The 20,167-nt window shown below is 47.7% G+C and overlaps 1 protein-coding gene across 1 annotated transcript in view; it reads left to right on the forward strand.

Moving 5' to 3' along the window:
* Positions 1-98: 98 nt before the first annotated feature.
* LOC144770816 (interferon-inducible GTPase 5-like) overlaps positions 99-20,167 on the forward strand; it is a 61,218-nt gene continuing 41,149 nt past the window's right edge. Inside the window, exon 1 of the mRNA XM_078655584.1 lies at positions 99-293. The gene's annotated coding sequence lies outside the window, so the exon portion shown is untranslated. The remainder of the gene's footprint in view (positions 294-20,167) is intronic.

Genomic DNA, 20,167 nt, shown 5'->3' on the forward strand with positions numbered 1-20,167 from the left:
CCACCTTCTCAGACTCTGACCCTCCCTCCTCGTCCCAAGACCCCCTCCCTCCTCGTGTCTGTCCCTCCTCCCGCCCTCCGGTGTTGTTGTTCCGCATCAGGCCCTTCCCCCTGATCTCTCCCTCCCTCCCTCACTCCTTGTCTCTGTCCCTCCTCCCCGGGCCCTCCTGTGTTGTTTTCCCGCACCAGGGTCCCCCTCCCTCCCCATTTGACAGACTCCTCCGGAGGAGAAGGCCAGGCCTCACTTGAGGCGGGGGGCGGCGCACCGTGCACCCTGCACCCCTCTTCTCTCGGGTGAGTCCAGTGTCTAGCGCTGCGCAGTCCGCTGGCCCAGGGCCTCTGGGCGCCAGATAACTCCAAGGCGCGCCTCTGCTTCCAGTGCAGTGACACACAGTCTTCTTTTCAACAGAAGGTTGCACATTTTGAGTGCGTTAGGAAGGGACATGTGACTCGGTAAGCTGTAGGCGAGAGACATCCAGTCTTGTAGACGGACCCAACTCCAACAGAGAGCCATGCTGGAGATTTAAGGGCACTTGTTAGTTTGTCCATGTTCGTGTTTCCATGGTGAGCCTGACTGCCGGATGAGAATGCCTTTAACTGTGGGTGGGTTCTGGTAAAAGGGATTTTCAGTGATCCAGTTAGTAGGCTATTTGTTTCCTTATTCAGACAGCACCCCCACATCGCTGGATGTCTCGGCTAGTCTCGAAGAGTCGTGCTGAGTTCAGTCCATGGGCTTCAGCCCGCTCATAGGTTACCATTTGCAAACTCCTTCCTTGTTATGTTATGTTAAACAAATTTGTAGAGCGCAACTAACACCATTAGGTTTCTTGGCGCTTGTGCTGAGGGAGCAAGGGGAGAAACGTAGGAATTAGACTGCTAAAGGTAAGACTCAGTAAAAAGGAAGGTTTTGAGGAGGGATCTGAACCTGGGATAGGGAGGAGACAGCCTGAGGGGAAGAGGGAGGGAATTCCAAACAAGCATTAGAAATGCAATCGGGCTCGGATTTATTTGAGTTTGAGCTAATGGCATTATAAATGCCAATGTATTGTTGCTATGTGTTATGGAGTGTGTTCATGTGGTGTGTACTGCCAGTGATCTCCTTGTGAGTGTGAGAATATTGCACCGTTACTGCCTGTGATGTCCTTCTTGTGAGTGTGAGAAGCTTGCACCTCTGTTGGCTGTGGTCTCCTTGTGAGTGTAAGAAGCTTGCACTGCTGCTGCCTGTGATGTCGTTCTTGTGAGTGTAAGAAGCTTGCACTGCTGCTGCCTGTGATGTCATTCTTGTGAGTGTGAGAAGCTTGCACCTCTGCTGGCATGTCTCCTTGTGAGTGTAAGAACTTTGCACTGGTGCTGCCTGTGATGTCCTTCTTGTGAGTGTAAGAAGCTTGCACTGCTGCTGCCTGTGATGTCGTTCTTGTGAGTGTGAGAAGCTTGCACCGCTGCTGCCTGTGATGTCGTTCTTGTGAGTAGGAGAAGATTGCACCTCAGCTGCCTGTGGTCTCCTTGTGAGTGTAAGAAGCTTGCACAGCTGCTGCCTGTGATGTCCTACTCACTACTCTACTCTGCACTCACTACTCTACTCACTACTCTACTCTGCACTCACTACTCACTACTCTACTCACTACTCTACTCACTAGTCTGCACTCACTAGTCTGCACTCACTAGTCTGCACTCACTACTCTACTCACTACTCACTACTCTGCACTTACTACTCACTACTCTACTCACTACTCTACTCACTACTCTACTCTCTACTCACTACTCTACTCACTACTCTACTCACTATTCTACTCACTACTCACTACTCACTACTCTACTCTACTCACTACTCTCTACTCACTACTCTACTCACTACTCAGCACTCACTACTCTGCACTCACTACTCACTACTCTGCACTCACTACTCTACTCACTACTCTCTACTCATTACTCTACTCACTACTCACTACTCTACTTTTTACTCACTACTCTACTCACTACTCTACTCACTACTCTACTCACTACTCAGCACTCACTACTCTGCACTCACTACTCACTACTCTGCACTCACTACTCTACTCACTACTCTCCACTCACTACTCTACTCACTACTCACTACTCTACTTTTTACTCACTACTCTACTCACTACTCTACTCACTACTCATTACTCTACTCACTACTCTACTCACTACTCATTACTCTACTCACTACTCATTGCTCTACTCACTACTCACTACTCTACTCACTTCTCTAATCACTACTCAGCACTCACTACTCTGCACTCACTACTCACTACTCTGCACTCACTACTCTACTCACTACTCTCCACTCACTACTCTACTTTTTACTCACTACTCTACTCACTACTCTACTCACTACTCTACTCACTACTCACTTCTCTAATCACTACTCTGCACTCACTACTTTACTCACCTGGTTCTAGTGTGAAATGCGCAGGGACAGTGACCCACATGTGCAGAAGATGGGGCGGGGTCCGCAGGGAGTGAGTTTAGGCCAGAAGAAAGGGCTTGGTTGAGGTGTTAAGAGTGTAAATGTTTGCAAGCCTCATCTGAGCCTATAAACCCTCCAGCCTCCTAGTTCCAGCAGCACCCATGGGTGCAGGTGAATGTCAGCTTCACTCTGTGGTGCCCATGGAAGGGTGATTTGTGGGCCTGGGGTGATTACACTTCACAGGCAGTCTAGGAATCTCTTTGAAGTCTTATGTTCGTGGTATGCTTGCTGGTGGGAGGGCGCACTTAACCATTTCTTTCTGGACAGACATAACTCAGATAAGGAGGACGCAGCCCCCTCCGCCTCCTCGCGCTGCCCATTCACCTCACACGAGAATACAGTAAATAGCGAAGAGGAGAAAAAAACTGCAAACATCTAGCCCTTGCTGGCACATGTCCGCTACTCCAGGCGAGAGGAAAAAAAAGAAGGCTGAACAGTCATGTGCGCGCATCATCGGCAGAGCGGAGGTGATTGTCAGCCCAGAAGGGAATGCGGATTATGTCAGAAAAGGCTCTCTTTATTAAGGGCAGCCCCACGTGGAAGCGCCGTATTTATTAGGAGGGAGGAGGCGAGCGCGGCCGTCCCGAGCAAAACTTTTACCACTTTTATTCACTTCTTACAAACTACTGCGGCAGCCGAAGTTTTTCTGTCTTTTGCTCCGATATTCCCTTTTGAGGAGTATACATTTACATTTTATTTCAAAGATTTGAAAAACAGAAACTTCCCAAAAATGAAAGTGAAGCAGCCACCAGGTATTTACAGACGGGGTAATATCAATCATAACACATTGGTGTATACGGCTCCAAACTCTTCCTCTGAAGTAATTGCCGGCGCTCCTCTCACGGCTACTTTCTGTTCTTAGAGAAAGGGTCCAAGTGTCCGCTAATGATGGCCGCAGCTCTTACAACTACTTTTCGTGTGTCCGTGGGCTGGAATGAGGTTTCTCGCGCACACAGCTCACGTGCCGCAGGACTGAGCAATAAAAAATGATGTAATATTTCACACTGTGTGATTCCGGCTTGGAGCCCGCTCGAGTGCCAGAGTCTCAGGAACACTTTTTCACATTCCCGAGTGCGCTTCGAGCGGGGGAAGCCGAAGAAATGGTGAAAAAAACAAAAGGCGCTTTATTCGAAATACACATAAACATCTTTATGAGGCGTGAACCTTGCAGTGCATTGTTGCGTACCTGTAAAAAATGTATTGTATTAAAAATATATATGTACGTTTAACTTTATTGCAACACATTCTTTTTAGCGCTCTGTAACGACGCTCAACATCCGTGATTCTGGACAAATCACTTAATCTCACCGTGCCTAACAAAACAAGGAAGCTGCGCGCTGAGCGCTGCAGAATTGTGAACGCGCCCGGCCATCTGGATTCACTAACGGAGGCACCCTGACAGCTCCTAATTATAATTTATGTACTTCTTTGCGCGAGCACGAACGAAATATGCCCAAAATGGCGGAACAAAACTACATTTACCCTATCACTTCAAGCCTATTAAAACGAAAACACAAGGAAGACGAATCACTGACCAGATGACAGAAAACGCTAAGGAATGTGTGGAATTCCTCTCACCAAGGCCCTAGGAGATACTTCTTCTTTTTTTTCTCCTTTAACATTAGTTCTCGAAACTCCTCCCAGTTTCACTGGGGAGGAGTCCGAGCCCTAAAAACGGAGCTAGAAATGAAAACCTGAGGCCGCCATGCTTCTTCCTCTTAAACCTGGGGACAGATAACAAGGCCAACTGAGATGACCTAAGATTGCGAGAGGGAACATACGGGTGAAGAAGGGAGGAAATGAAAAGGGGACTGTGGCCAGCAAGAGATTTAAAAATAGTACAGCCAAGCTTGAATTTACATCGGGCAGATACCGGTAGCCAATGGAGGCTTTTTAAGAGAGGGCGAACATGTTGATCTCTAGGTTGGTGAAAAATCAGGGGGGCGGCCTGATTTTGGATCAACTGAAGTCTCTTGAGTTGGTACTCAGGAATGCCTACGTACAGTATGTTTGCGTAGTCAAGCCTAGACAAGACTAACGCAAGCAGAGCCAGAGTAAGGGCTTCAGTAGTGAGTAGGCGGGAGATTTTACGAATTTTCCTGAGTTGGAAATGGCTAGAGGACACTACTGCGCTTATCTGGGGCGTCATAGAGAGGTCATTACTAATGACGACTCCCAGGCTTTTGGCTGAGTTGGCAGGACAGGGGGGACAGCCCAGACTGGCAGGCCAGAAGGAAGGTTGCCAGGGATTGGAGGGTCCCCCGACAAGAACCAGCTCGGTCTTGTCGGGGTTGAGCTTCAGATGGTTTGAGCTCATCCAACTACTAATAAAGCAAAGCGTGTTTTGGAAGGTAGTAATTGATTCATCAGAGGAATCAATGGAAAAAACTAGTTGAATGTCGTCCGCGTAGTTAAATGCGGTGACATTAAACCTACGGAGGGAACGTATTAACGGGGCCAGGTATAAATTAAAAAGGAGAGGGGATAGAGAGGAGCCCTGCGGGACTCCGCAGGTCAGATTGACCTGAGTGGCAGAGAACTGGGACAGCCTGACGGCCTGTTGGCGTTGGGTCAAGAAAGACCGGACCCAGTCCAAGGCGGTGCCCTGGATGCCGGCCTCCTCGACACGGTCGACTAGAATATCATGGTCGACAGTGTCGAAGGCGGCCGACAGATCCAGGAGGACCAGGGCCTGGCAGATGTTAGTGTCGGCCCCTCTGCGCAATTCCTCCATCACAGAGAGGATGACTGCTTCTGTGGAGTGCGCAGGTCGAAACCCGGCCTGCAGGGAGTCCAAAACGCACGAGTCCTCAACAAAAGTACTAAGGGTTTGAGTGACATGCGACTCCAGAACCTTGCTGAGGAAGGGGAGGAGAGAGATAGGGCGGTAGTTGCTCATGATGGAAGGGTCTGCCGAGGGTTTTTTCAGAATGGCAACCACCTCGGCCTGTTTGAAGGAGCTCGGAACCTCCCCAGTGGTCAGAGAGTTGTTTAACAAGGCCAGGGGGGGTTCGGGGCAGGAAGTGAAAGCTTCCCGGAGGGCCGAGGGGGGGCAGCAGTCGCCCGGGGAAACAGAGGAAACTTTGTGCAAGAGTGAAAGGAAATTGGTTTCCGAAATGGGGGGAATCTGGGTTAAAGTGTGAGGGTTGGAGTAATGACAAGGAATGCTAAGCTGAGGGAGAACTGGCAGAGCTTGGACAGAGATACTAGTTTTGATCTTGACGATCTTGTCCATGAAAAATTGGTTCAGGGAGTAGCATAGGGACTGGGAAGGGAGAGGCGCAATAGTGACTCTCGCAGGATTAGAAAGTTCCTCAACAATAGAGAATATATCCTTGGACTTGTTTGAGGAGTCCAGAATTCTATTGGAGAAATAACGGGATTTGGCAAGAGTTATGGCTGACTTATACTCTCTCAGCAGGGAAGAGAATATCTCTTTGGTCTCAGGGGAGTACCCACGGCGCCAGCGCCGTTCTGCTTGGCGAAGACCGAGTTTTAAAGCTCTAAGGTCCTCGGTGAACCACCTTTGGGCGTCATGGCTACGCCTTGCTCTAACTAATTTTAAAGGTGCCACCGAGTCAGCAGCAGAAGTGAGCCAGTGGGTAAGGTTCCGTGTCTGGGAGTCAATGGAGATAGCAGGGCCAATGATGGGTGGAGCCGAGGAGCTGAGGAGAGAGGTGAATTTGTTTAAATCAGCCTTGTTCCAATTACGTGCCAGGAAATTAGTCTCTCGGACTGTTGTGACAGAGAAAGGCAAAGCTAAGGTGAAGGTGATTAGAAGGTGGTCTGACCAGAGACAGGGGAGAATAAGGGGTACAGAGATGTCTAGGCCGGAAGTCCAGACCTGGTCTAAAATATGGCCCTTGACGTGAGTAGGAGAATGTATGTGTTGAATACAGTTTAAGCCTAACATAAGATCTGAGAAAGCCAATGAAACAGGGGGTTCGTGGGCGTCCGACGGCCAATAGTTAAAATCTCCCAGGACCAAGACGTTGGCGTTATTGATGGTAAGCTGGGAGATGAGGTCGCCGAACTGGACCGAAAAACTGGGCATGGGTTGGTGAGGGCGGTAGACCAGGACACAGATGAGGGACGACCCTGGCTGCTCCAATCTGAGTACGAGGCAGTCAGTCAAAGGGATGCTAGTGGAGGGCACTGGAGAGAAACGAATGTGATGCCTAATAATGGCTGCAACCCCTCCCCCCGCTTTGCCAGAGGAGCGGTTAGCTTGCAATATGTAATATCCCGGAGGGATGGCTGCCAGGATGTCAGGGGAAGAGTCGTCTGTGAGCCAGGTCTCGGTCAGAAACAGAACGTCGGGCTGTTCCGATCCCAGAAGATAAACAAGCATTAGAAATGCAATAGGTCTCGGATTTTTTTGAGTTGGAGGTAATGGCATTGTAAATGGCAATGTCTTGTAGCCATGTGTTATGGAGTGTATGCATGTGGTGTGTAGTGGAAATATGTGTGTTGGATTGGACTAGTAGCAATGGTGCATGCTGCGCTTTAGATGAATATTTTTAAAAGTAAGTGCAGCATAGTGCGATTGCTACAATAGTTAATTGTAGATGCGTTAACAATTGATGTGTGCACTGATGGGTGGTGGTGTGTGTGCCTGTAGAAATTGTGCACTGATGGCTGGTGGTATGTGTGCTTGGTGGAAGCATGCAGTGCCGGGTGGAGGTGTGTGTGCCTGGTGGAAGCGTGCACTGACGGCTGGTAGTGTGTGTGCCTGTTAAGTGTACAGAGATAGTTGGTAATGTGTGTGCTTGGTGAAAGGGTGCACTGACGGCTGGTGGCAAGTGCGCCTAATGAAAGTGTGCACTGACAGCTGGTGTTGTGTGTGACTGGTGAAAGTGTGCACTGACAGCTGGTGGTGTGTGTGTGTGTTTGGTGAAAGCATGCACTGACATTTGGTGTTGTGTGCGTGGTGGAAGTATGCACTGACGCATGGTGTGGTTTGTGCTTGGTGAAAGCGTACATTGATGGCTGGTGGTGTTTGTGCTTGGTGAAAGCGTGCACTGATGGCGTGTGGTTGTGTGTGTAGTGGTGAGTCTGTGGGGGTGAGTCTGTGGTGGTGAGTGTGTGGTGGTGAGTGTGTGGTGGTGAGTGTGCGGTGATGAGTGTGTGGTGGTGAGAGGCTGGTGTGTGTGGTGTGTGTGAGTGTGGTATGTGTGTGTGGTGTATGTGTGTGTGGTGTGTGGTTTTTATGTGTGTGGTCCTATGTATGTGTGTGGTGAACTTAGTTTTAATGTTTGTCTCCTGCACACTCACACAGTGTCCCTACACACATACACTGCTCACTCTGCACATCCACACTGTTCATCCTGCATAGTCACACACTGTTCATCCTGGACACTCACACACTTTGCACCCTGCACACTTACACACTGTTCACCCTGCATACTCACATACTCACATACTGTTTACCTTGCAGACTCACAGACTGCAGTCACTGTCACTCTGCAGTCACTGTTACTCTGCAGTCACACTCACACTGCAGTCACTCGGCAGTCACTCTGCAGTCACACTCACGCTGCAGTCACTCTGCAGTCACACTCACTCTGCAGTCATTCTGCACTCGCACTCACTCTGCACTCACTCTGTACCTGCACTCACTCTGCACTCACTTTGCACCTCCACTCACTCTACACTCACTCTCCAATCACACTCACTCTGCAGTCACTATGCAGTCACACTCACTGCAGTCACTCTGCAGTCACACTCACTCTGCAGTCATTCTGCACTTGCACTCACTCTGCACTCACTCTACACCTGCACTCACTCTGCACTCACTCTGCACCTGCACTCACTCTACACACACTCTGCACTCACACTTATTCTGCACTCACTCTGCACTCACATTCAGTCTGCACTCACTCTGCACCTGCACTCACTGTGCACTGACTCTGCATCTGCAATCACTCTGCACTCACTCTGCATTCACTCTGTACTCTGCACTCACTCTTTCTGCACTCACACTGCACTCACTCTGCACCTGCACCCACTGTGCACTGACTCTGCATCTGCACTCACTCTGTACTCTGCACTCACTCTTTCTGTACTCACTCTACACTTACTCACTCTGCACTCACTCTCACTCTGCACTCACTCTCACTGTACACTAATCCCACATACTGCTTACTCTGCACACTCACACACTATACGTAAAATATGTGTTTGTAACTTTGATTTACAGTCTGTGAAAAAAAACACTTTTTGCAAGTAAAAGTTGTTTATTGATATTCGAAAAGGAAAACGTTTTCATTGACACAGTTGTAGGTAAGATCAGACATTATTAAATGTATCTATTGAAATATTGCAACTGTATGACTGTGCACCTGCACTCACCCTGCACTCACTCTGCAACTGCACTCACTCTGCCCCTGCACTCACTCTGCACTCACTATGCACTCAGCACTCACTCTGCACTCACTGTCACTCTGCACTCATTTTGCACGCACTCCGCACTCACTCATACTCTGCACTCACTCACTCTCACTCTGCAGTCATTCTGCACTCACTCTGCACTCTACTGCACTCTACTGCACTCTACTGCACACTGCACACTGCACCCTGCTGCACTCTGCACTCTGCTGCACTCTACTGCACACTGCACTCTACTGCACGCTGCTGCACTCTGCACTCTATTGCACACTGCACTCTGCTGCACTCTGCTGCACTCTGCTGCACTCTGCACTCTACTGCACTTTACTGCACTCTACTGCACCCTACTGCACTCTACTGCATTCTACTGCACTCTGAACTCTACTGCACTCTGCACTCTAATGCACACTGCACTCTGCACTCAACTGCACTCAACTACACTCAACTGCACTCTACTGCACTCTGCACTCTACTGCACTCTACTGCACGCTGCACTCTACTGCATGCTGCACGCTGCACTCTACTGCACTCTACTGCACTCTGCACTCTACTGCACGCTGCACTCTACTGCACGCTGCATGCTGCACTCTACTGCACTCTGCACTCTACTGCATGCCGCAATCTACTGCACGCCGCAATCTACTGCACGCCGCACTCTACTGCACGCTGCACTCTAATGCACGCTGCACTCTACTGCACGCTGCACTCTACTGCACTCTGCGATGGACAGCGGCAGGCGCGATACTTACATTAGATCTCCAGTGGGGGAGGAAAGGAGCTGCAGTCTGAAGAGGACTGGCAGGCTGGTAAGAATATCTAGGACTGGACCGCAGCATCGTGCTCACAAGCTTGGATTTCTGTACTTTAGAAAGTTACTGTGCTTCAGCCTTTGTGGCACTGAGCACCAGAGGCTCATAGTACTGGTGCTGCACACATGTGTTACAACAGTGAAATGTGCTGCGAAATCTAAGTTGGCCCTGTCTATATTCGAATATTACCCCTGCAGGTTACTCAGATCTCTGTAGCAGGCACTTGACCCACCGAGTTGTCCGACTTCTATTGTAGCATGCTGGTACCCTTTCCCAGGCTCCTGATAAACTCACAAAGCTCCACCTTGAGGGATGATTTAAATTGTGGGATTATGAAATGTCCTTACAAGAGCACTGAATGCAAATAGGAATGCAAAGACAGGGCCACCGCAGGCACGTACTTACATGTGGGTGGCACCGTGGCAGCGCACATCCTTCCCTGCCCTGAGACGTCAGCTAAGTGAGCCCGGGTTCCTACGGAATGAACTCCCAGGCCGAGACATGTAAAGTAGCCAATACTGGGCGCGGGAGACTTACATCTGGGATGGGGGAGCTGTGGGGGTGTTGGAGGGGGGCGCTAGCGGCAGCTGCCAACGTACCGACCCAGTTCCATATATGCTGCTTAACACGGGTATACGCTTGCTTCTAAGCGCTCCCACCTTTGCCAGAGATCGGGGACAAAGGAGGGGTGGGCGATGTGTCCAGGATCACACAGTTTGAACCCGTGATGATCAATACAAGCGTTTTGGGGCACAAGGCTATGGCGAGGTGTGAAGGGAGCACTGATACAAATGTTGCATGGTTGTACATACATCAACAAATGTACTATTGCCACCTGAGTTGAAAAGTGCTGTGCTGCTTACTCTCTCCGATAACACCCTCAAATAAGTATAGAATGTAGCTGACCTGATTAAAGCAGGACCAGGTGCTGACCATCCGATTTCATAATCATCTGTAAGAAATATGGTGCTCCTGTCATTTCCAAACTTACATCCACATTAGTGTGTGTCTTAAAAAAAAACGTGTCTTACTTGACATACCTTGTGATAGCGAAAAAAAAATAATCCAATGGTCTGGAAAATAAACAGTCCTTCACACGCTCGTGAGAAATCGTGCCTTTAAAAAAACAACAACATATATTCATGAATTGCCGTGAATAATTCGTAAGCCTGGACCATTAATTTTGCCAATACCTTATAAATGCCTCATGAACGTACCTCAGCGAATCTGTATTAAAGCGGTGATCGCATCTTGCAAAACAAGGAAGCTGCGCGCTGAGCGCTGCAGATTTGTGAACGCGCCCGGCCATCTGTATTCACTAACGGAGGCACCCTGACAGCTCCTAATTATAATTAATGTACTTCTTTGCGCGAGCACGCACGAAATATGCCTCAAAATGGCGGAACAAAACTACAGTTACCCTATCACTTCAAGCCTATTAAAAAGAAAACACAAGGAAGACGAATCACTGACCAGATGACAGAAAACGCTAAGGAATGTCTGGAATTTCTCTCTCCAAGGCCCTCTTCTTCTTTTTTTTCTCCTTTAACATTAGTTCTCAAACTCCTCCCAGTTTCACTGGGAAGGAGTCCGAGCCCTAAAAATGTCGGACTGGTGACTGACCAGAGACCGAGTGTTGAGGTACATCACAGACAAAGGGGGGTTTAAGGCTCTAACCGATGAGGGAGTGGAAGGCTTGGGGCCCAGAACAGGCGGCCTAGCAGTTAGTGAGGAGGATATAATCTCTGGAAGAGATTTCCTAGCTTTAAGCAGGCCAAACAGTGCGAGCCTAGTGGATGACTTAGGAGGGGGGAGTGCAGGGTCATGACATGAAATGAGAAAGGAGCGGGGATAGGTGAGGGAAGGGGCAGAGTGACATGCCCCTTGCCCCGACCGCGCGCAGACGGGCGCAGACGGGCTTAACTCCGGCGCGCCTACGTCGCGCCCGCTGCGCTCGTCCGCTGCGCTGACACATGGTGGCCGTTTAAATAGGGGCGGAGCAAGGGTGGAGTGTCAGGGATAGCCTATAGTGAAGGCAAGCCCAAGCAAAGATGGCGCCCGTTACCGCTGGGAACCCGCGATTCAGATCAGCCCCCAGCCGGCAGCTCACCTCTGAAAATAAATGCTCAGGTTAGTAACCTGCATAACTTTGAACAACAGTGGTTAGACACGTTTAAAAACAGTGCGTAGCATAAAACCGCCGCCGCTCGTAATCAGCGGAGCGAAGTGCAGGAAATAGCTTGCTTTATTATCCTTTGGCCTCAAATAAGGATAGGCTGACTGAGCATTACGTGCAGCAGTACTTGTTCAAGGCAGGCGCTTGCTCCAACTGCCAACTAGTGACTTTAAAGCTGCAAGTCCCAGCTCTAATGCTAGCTTACTGTGTGTCCTTGGGCAATCATCTCGTAACACACATTCTAAAGCCGTCAATTTGAGGCTATCTTTGTGTTAGTGCAACAGGATTACTTAGAAAAGTTTATATGGTGAAGCTTGTTTACACAGTTTGCCAGAGTGGTGTATATGCATAAGATATCGTTAACATCCTATGCAGTAAAGGAGAAAATGTAATTCTGCTTTATTCATTAATGCCTGTAAATTGTGCAAAGGATTTGTGTCAGACTGCACTTGTGCATTATTTTAGCAGCCTTTGTATAGCTCCTTCTATAAAAAGTGTTGCATCGTAGCGGTTTCGTAATCTGAGCACAATTCTCTAACGTTTCTGGCCTTCAGGATGCCTTATGTTGGCATGCACGCGCCTGTACTTTGTCACTATTTGTGTCTGCTATATCCACCCTTATGAGCAGTAGTATACAGCTGCTAGAGCGCCTATCACTTTTTTCACTTTATTGGCTCGCCTGCACAACCCAGTTCGATCAGTGCCTTTGTCAGGTGCTGCAAGGATCAGGAGTGTGGTGTGCTGGGTTCACTTGTAGACTCTGGCGCAAGTGGTTGCTTTCCCAGGCTTCACGAGTATAGGATGGGACTGGACGTACTAGCCGCAGTAAATCATTAGGTGTAGCATTCACAACTGTTAGGATGTGTTATTTCCTGCTGAAAAATGAATAATAACGACAACATATGCAAGTCATTTCATACGAACGTATGACGTAACACAATAAATATCACAAAAGCCATCCATGTGTATTGTCAGGGAGGCACCTTCGACCACTCTTTGGTTTTTATCAATCCACACCTTGATTGGTTAGTCTCGTGGGCTCATGCATAAATGAGTAAATTCTCCGTACTACAAATAACTTCACCCCGACATGCAAGTTCGACTTGTACAGCATGTGCTTTTCTCCCCTCCCCCAATCAGGAATTGTCCTAGCTGCGGAAGGCTGATGCACTAGTGGCCTTCTTAGCCTAGGGCACGAGTATCTCCTATCCGCACCAGACCAACGTTTGGCTCATTCATTCATTTAGCCATCTCCTGTGCCCAGAAGCTGTCCCGGGCTCCGTCAGAAAGTAATGCCCAAGTGTATAAACATTCACGGCAACAATCTCTTGAAGCCGACAGCTCTGTGTGGGCTCCGATAAGAGCACATGTAAAGTTTGTTAATAGTCTGCCCAAGGCCCCTCGTCTTGCGAGCTGACTGCTTTAGACGTTCCAGTTAAAGTTTTTATAGCCATCTTTGCAAGCAAAGCCAATAGGTTATGCCACACTGTAATACATTGCTAAAAATAAATAACATTTACTACGCCAATAGCTCTCGGATTGTCAATACCGATCGCCTTTGCCAATGCTTGTTATTAGTTCTCACCTACCAGACAGCTGTTGGTAGACAAAAGGCTTATTGACTATACCAAAAACGTACAGTGGCCTTATAACTTGCACATTAGCTGGCTCTCTTGTCACTCTCATTCTCTTGCTTCTCATTCGCTGTCTTGCCTTCCTCTTCTTGTGTTTGTCTTTCCCCTAGAATATATCCTCTTAACCATCCTTTGATTGGCTGACCAGTAACCTTCCACTGCTCACTTTTGGGAACTACCTTTTCTTTTTTAAGCACTCTGTGAGTGCATGTCTTTTCCAGCTGCTTTCTCCCTCGTGTGCTGCTTGCCACACAGTCCCCAATACCCACTTTCCACAACAGGCACGCTGTGTTTCTTCCTTCTTCCCCCACCCTCATTTTTGTTTTAATCCCCCCACGTTCTTTCCTGCCTCCTCTCACTCCCCGATGCTTCCCCCAACTGCTCCTTTGTTACTTCCACGCCTCTTGCCGTCCTTAAAATCCATCGTTTTACATTGTTTAGAGTGCCCAATAGCTCTCAGTTCCGGCCAGGCCCCTCTGCTTTTGGAACTGCGCTTTTGTGCAAGTGAAAACGTTTTGTAATTTACCACTTCAAGTGGCCTCCACCATCTTAGCTTGGTAAATAAAATGATGCTCACTTCATTTAGAAAGCGCACGCATGTGTGGTGCAACATGCATATGTCGTCATTCGGCTCTATGATGTCATGATGTGCAGGTACACATTGCATCATCATGTCTTTTTTTTTGCTCAGAAAGTATTGGCAAATACAAAGTAATGCCTGTTAATATTCGTTTTGGGATTTGACACTTCCACGGGGATGAGCACCCTCTCCTACCCAGTTTATCCCCCCCCCCCAGCCTTTACAAATATAATTATGTTTCTGCCGCACAAGTGGTAATTTCTAATATCAGTGGGTGGTGGCAGCCTGTATGTGTGTGAGGGTGCTCCTTGCCTGGTCTAAGACGATCAGGAGATGTGCGCAGTGCGGACAGTGGTAGTCACACCCTCAAGCACCACAAATATAAGAATGCAGTCCTTCCACTAGGATTACCTGCCCTAGTAACCACTGTTAGGCGTGCATAAAGACAGGCGTGCGCATGGCAGTGTGCCCTGCTCAGGGCTTCACGTAGGACTCACGTCTGAAACCAGAGCCGCCTCGCCGGCTGCTGGGAGTGAAATATCAAAAAGTAATGGCATGAACCTTGCCTTAAACAACCGGATAGTCCGCGCCAGAGTCATTCACTTGGGGGCTTGCAATCCCTCCCCTCACACCTCTCTCCTGGTGATGTGTGCAATTTAAGGAAAGACATTTGCTGTCTGAGCCTGTAGTACTTGTATGACCTCAAGAAAGACCTTTGCTGTCTGAGTCTGTAGGGTCCATGTTACCACAGAAATGAAGTTTGTTCTATGAATCTATGACCTCAGAGAAGACCTCTGTCTGAGCCTGTAGGATCTGTGTTACTACAGAAATGAAGTTTGTTCTATGAATCCATGACCTCAGGGAAGACCTCTGTCTGAGCCTGTAGGGTCCATGTTACCACAGAAATGAAGTCTGTTCTATGAATCTATGACCTCAGGGAAGACCTCTGTCTGAGCCTGTAGGGTCCATGTTACTACAGAAATGAAGTTTGTTCTATGAATCCATGACCTCAGGGAAGACCTCTGTCTGAGCCTGTAGGATCTGTGTTACTACAGAAATGAAGTTTGTTCTATGAATCTATGACCTCAGGGAAGACCTCTGTCTGAGCCTGTAGGATCTGTGTTACTACAGAAATGAAGTTTGTTCTATGAATCCATGACCTCAGGGAAGACCTCTGTCTGAGCCTGTAGGGTCCATGTTACCACAGAAATGAAGTCTGTTCTATGAATCTATGACCTCAGGGAAGACCTCTGTCTGAGCCTGTAGGATCTGTGTTACTACAGAAATGAAGTTTGTTCTATGAATCCATGACCTCAGGGAAGACCTCTGTCTGAGCCTGTAGGGTCCATGTTACTACAGAAATGAAGTTTGTTCTATGAATCCATGACCTCAGGGAAGACCTCTGTCTGAGCCTGTAGGATCTGTGTTACTACAGAAATGAAGTTTGTTCTATGAATCCATGACCTCAGGGAAGACCTCTGTCTGAGCCTGTAGGATCTGTGTTACTACAGAAATGAAGTTTGTTCTATGAATCCATGACCTCAGGTAAGACCTTTGCTGTCTGAGCCTGTAGGGTCCATATTACCACAGAAACGAAGTCTGCTATCTGAATATGACCTCAGGGAAGACCTCTGTCTGAGCCTGTAGGGTCCATGTTACCACAGAAACGAAGTCTGCTATCTGAATATGACCTCAGGGAAGACCTCTGTCTGAGCCTGTAGGGTCCATGTTACCACAGAAATGAAGTTTGTTCTATGAATCCATGACCTCAGGGAAGACCTCTGTCTGAGCCTGTAGGGTCCATGTTACCACAGAAACGAAGTCTGCTATCTGAATATGACCTCAGGGAAGACCTCTGTCTGAGCCTGTAGGGTCCATGTTACCACAGAAATGAAGTTTGTTCTATGAATCCATGACCTCAGGGAAGACCTCTGTCTGAGCCTGTAGGGTCCATGTTACCACAGAAATGAAGTCTGTTCTATGAATCTATGACCTCAGGGAAGACCTCTGTCTGAGCCTGTAGGATCTGTGTTACTACAGAAATGAAGTTTGTTCTATGAATCCATGACCTCAGGGAAGACCTCTGTCTGAGCCTGTAGGGTCCATGTTACCACAGGAATGCAGTCTGTTCTATGAATCTATGACCTCAGGGAAGACCTCTGTCTGAGCCTGTAGGATCTGTGTTACTACAGAAATGAAGTTTGTTCTATGAATCCATGACCTCAGGGAAGACCTCTGTCTGAGCCTGTAGGGTCCATGTTACCACAGAAATGAAGTCTGTTCTATGAATCTATGACCTCAGGGAAGACCTCTGTCTGAGCCTGTAGGATCTGTGTTACTACAGAAATGAAGTTTGTTCTATGAATCCATGACCTCAGGGAAGACCTCTGTCTGAGCCTGTAGGGTCCATGTTACTACAGAAATGAAGTTTGTTCTATGAATCCATGACCTCAGGGAAGACCTCTGTCTGAGCCTGTAGGATCTGTGTTACTACAGAAATGAAGTTTGTTCTATGAATCTATGACCTCAGGGAAGACCTCTGTCTGAGCCTGTAGGATCTGTGTTACTACAGAAATGAAGTTTGTTCTATGAATCCATGACCTCAGGGAAGACCTCTGTCTGAGCCTGTAGGGTCCATGTTACCACAGAAATGAAGTCTGTTCTATGAATCTATGACCTCGGGGAAGACCTCTGTCTGAGCCTGTAGGATCTGTGTTACTACAGAAATGAAGTTTGTTCTATGAATCCATGACCTCAGGGAAGACCTCTGTCTGAGCCTGTAGGGTCCATGTTACTACAGAAATGAAGTTTGTTCTATGAATCCATGACCTCAGGGAAGACCTCTGTCTGAGCCTGTAGGATCTGTGTTACTACAGAAATGAAGTTTGTTCTATGAATCCATGACCTCAGGGAAGACCTCTGTCTGAGCCTGTAGGATCTGTGTTACTACAGAAATGAAGTTTGTTCTATGAATCCATGACCTCAGGTAAGACCTTTGCTGTCTGAGCCTGTAGGGTCCATATTACCACAGAAACGAAGTCTGCTATCTGAATATGACCTCAGGGAAGACCTCTGTCTGAGCCTGTAGGGTCCATGTTATCACAGAAACGAAGTCTGCTATCTGAATATGACCTCAGGGAAGACCTCTGTCTGAGCCTGTAGGGTCCATGTTACCACAGAAATGAAGTTTGTTCTATGAATCCATGACCTCAGGGAAGACCTCTGTCTGAGCCTGTAGGGTCCATGTTACCACAGAAACGAAGTCTGCTATCTGAATATGACCTCAGGGAAGACCTCTGTCTGAGCCTGTAGGGTCCATGTTACCACAGAAATGAAGTTTGTTCTATGAATCCATGACCTCAGGGAAGACCTCTGTCTGAGCCTGTAGGGTCCATGTTACCACAGAAATGAAGTCTGTTCTATGAATCTATGACCTCAGGGAAGACCTCTGTCTGAGCCTGTAGGGTCCATGTTACCACAGAAATTAAGTCTGTTCTATGAATCTATGACCTCAGGGAAGACCTCTGTCTGAGCCTGTAGGGTCCATGTTACCACAGAAATGAAGTCTGTTCTATGAATCTATGACCTCAGGGAAGACCTCTGTCTGAGCCTGTAGGATCTGTGTTACTACAGAAATGAAGTTTGTTCTATGAATCCATGACCTCAGGGAAGACCTCTGTCTGAGCCTGTAGGGTCCATGTTACCACAGAAATGAAGTCTGTTCTATGAATCTATGACCTCAGGGAAGACCTCTGTCTGAGCCTGTAGGATCTGTGTTACTACAGAAATGAAGTTTGTTCTATGAATCTATGACCTCAGGGAAGACATCTGTCTGAGCCTGTAGGATCTGTGTTACTACAGAAATGAAGTTTGTTCTATGAATCTATGACCTCAGGGAAGACCTGTCTGAGCCTGTAGGATCTGTGTTACTACAGAAATGAAGTTTGTTCTATGAATCCATGACCTCAGGGAAGACCTCTGTCTGAGCCTGTAGGGTCCATGTTACCACAGAAATGAAGTCTGTTCTATGAATCTATGACCTCAGGGAAGACCTCTGTCTGAGCCTGTAGGGTCCATGTTACCACAGGAAGGCAGTCTGTTCTATGAATCTATGACCTCAGGGAAGACCTCTGTCTGAGCCTGTAGGATCTGTGTTACTACAGAAATGAAGTTTGTTCTATGAATCCATGACCTCAGGGAAGACCTCTGTCTGAGCCTGTAGGGTCCATGTTACTACAGAAATGAAGTTTGTTCTATGAATCCATGACCTCAGGGAAGACCTCTGTCTGAGCCTGTAGGATCTGTGTTACTACAGAAATGAAGTTTGTTCTATGAATCCATGACCTCAGGGAAGACCTCTGTCTGAGCCTGTAGGATCTGTGTTACTACAGAAATGAAGTTTGTTCTATGAATCCATGACCTCAGGTAAGACCTTTGCTGTCTGAGCCTGTAGGGTCCATATTACCACAGAAACGAAGTCTGCTATCTGAATATGACCTCAGGGAAGACCTCTGTCTGAGCCTGTAGGGTCCATGTTACCACAGAAACGAAGTCTGCTATCTGAATATGACCTCAGGGAAGACCTCTGTCTGAGCCTGTAGGGTCCATGTTACCACAGAAATGAAGTTTGTTCTATGAATCCATGACCTCAGGGAAGACCTCTGTCTGAGCCTGTAGGGTCCATGTTACCACAGAAACGAAGTCTGCTATCTGAATATGACCTCAGGGAAGACCTCTGTCTGAGCCTGTAGGGTCCATGTTACCACAGAAATGAAGTTTGTTTTATGAATCCATGACCTCAGGGAAGACCTCTGTCTGAGCCTGTAGGGTCCATGTTACCACAGAAATGAAGTCTGTTCTATGAATCTATGACCTCAGGGAAGACCTCTGTCTGAGCCTGTAGGGTCCATGTTACCACAGAAATTAAGTCTGTTCTATGAATCTATGACCTCAGGGAAGACCTCTGTCTGAGCCTGTAGGGTCCATGTTACCACAGAAATGAAGTCTGTTCTATGAATCTATGACCTCAGGGAAGACCTCTGTCTGAGCCTGTAGGATCTGTGTTACTACAGAAATGAAGTTTGTTCTATGAATCCATGACCTCAGGGAAGACCTCTGTCTGAGCCTGTAGGGTCCATGTTACCACAGAAATGAAGTCTGTTCTATGAATCTATGACCTCAGGGAAGACCTCTGTCTGAGCCTGTAGGATCTGTGTTACTACAGAAATGAAGTTTGTTCTATGAATCTATGACCTCAGGGAAGACCTCTGTCTGAGCCTGTAGGATCTGTGTTACTACAGAAATGAAGTTTGTTCTATGAATCTATGACCTCAGGGAAGACCTGTCTGAGCCTGTAGGATCTGTGTTACTACAGAAATGAAGTTTGTTCTATGAATCCATGACCTCAGGGAAGACCTCTGTCTGAGCCTGTAGGATCTGTGTTACTACAGAAATGAAGTTTGTTCTATGAATCCATGACCTCAGGAAAGACCTCTGTCTGAGTCTGTAAGGTCCATGTTACCACAGAAATGAAGTCTGTTCTATGAATCTATGACCTCAGGGAAGACCTCTGTCTGAGCCTGTAGGATCTGTGTTACTACAGAAATGAAGTTTGTTCTATGAATCCATGACCTCAGGGAAGACCTCTGCCTGAGCCTGTAGGGTCCATGTTACCACAGAAATGAAGTCTGTTCTATGAATCTATGACCTCAGGGAAGACCTCTGTCTGAGCCTGTAGGATCTGTGTTACTACAGAAATGAAGTTTGTTCTATGAATCCATGACCTCAGGGAAGACCTCTGTCTGAGCCTGTAGGATCTGTGTTACTACAGAAATGAAGTTTGTTCTATGAATCTATGACCTCAGGGAAGACCTCTGTCTGAGCCTGTAGGATCTGTGTTACTACAGAAATGAAGTTTGTTCTATGAATCTATGACCTCAGGGAAGACCTGTCTGAGCCTGTAGGATCTGTGTTACTACAGAAATGAAGTTTGTTCTATGAATCCATGACTTCAGGGAAGACCTCTGTCTGAGCCTGTAGGATCTGTGTTACTACAGAAATGAAGTTTGTTCTATGAATCCATGACCTCAGG

This window comes from Lissotriton helveticus, chromosome 7 (assembly GCF_964261635.1).
Source record: "Lissotriton helveticus chromosome 7, aLisHel1.1, whole genome shotgun sequence".
Taxonomy (NCBI): Eukaryota; Metazoa; Chordata; class Amphibia; order Caudata; family Salamandridae; genus Lissotriton; species Lissotriton helveticus.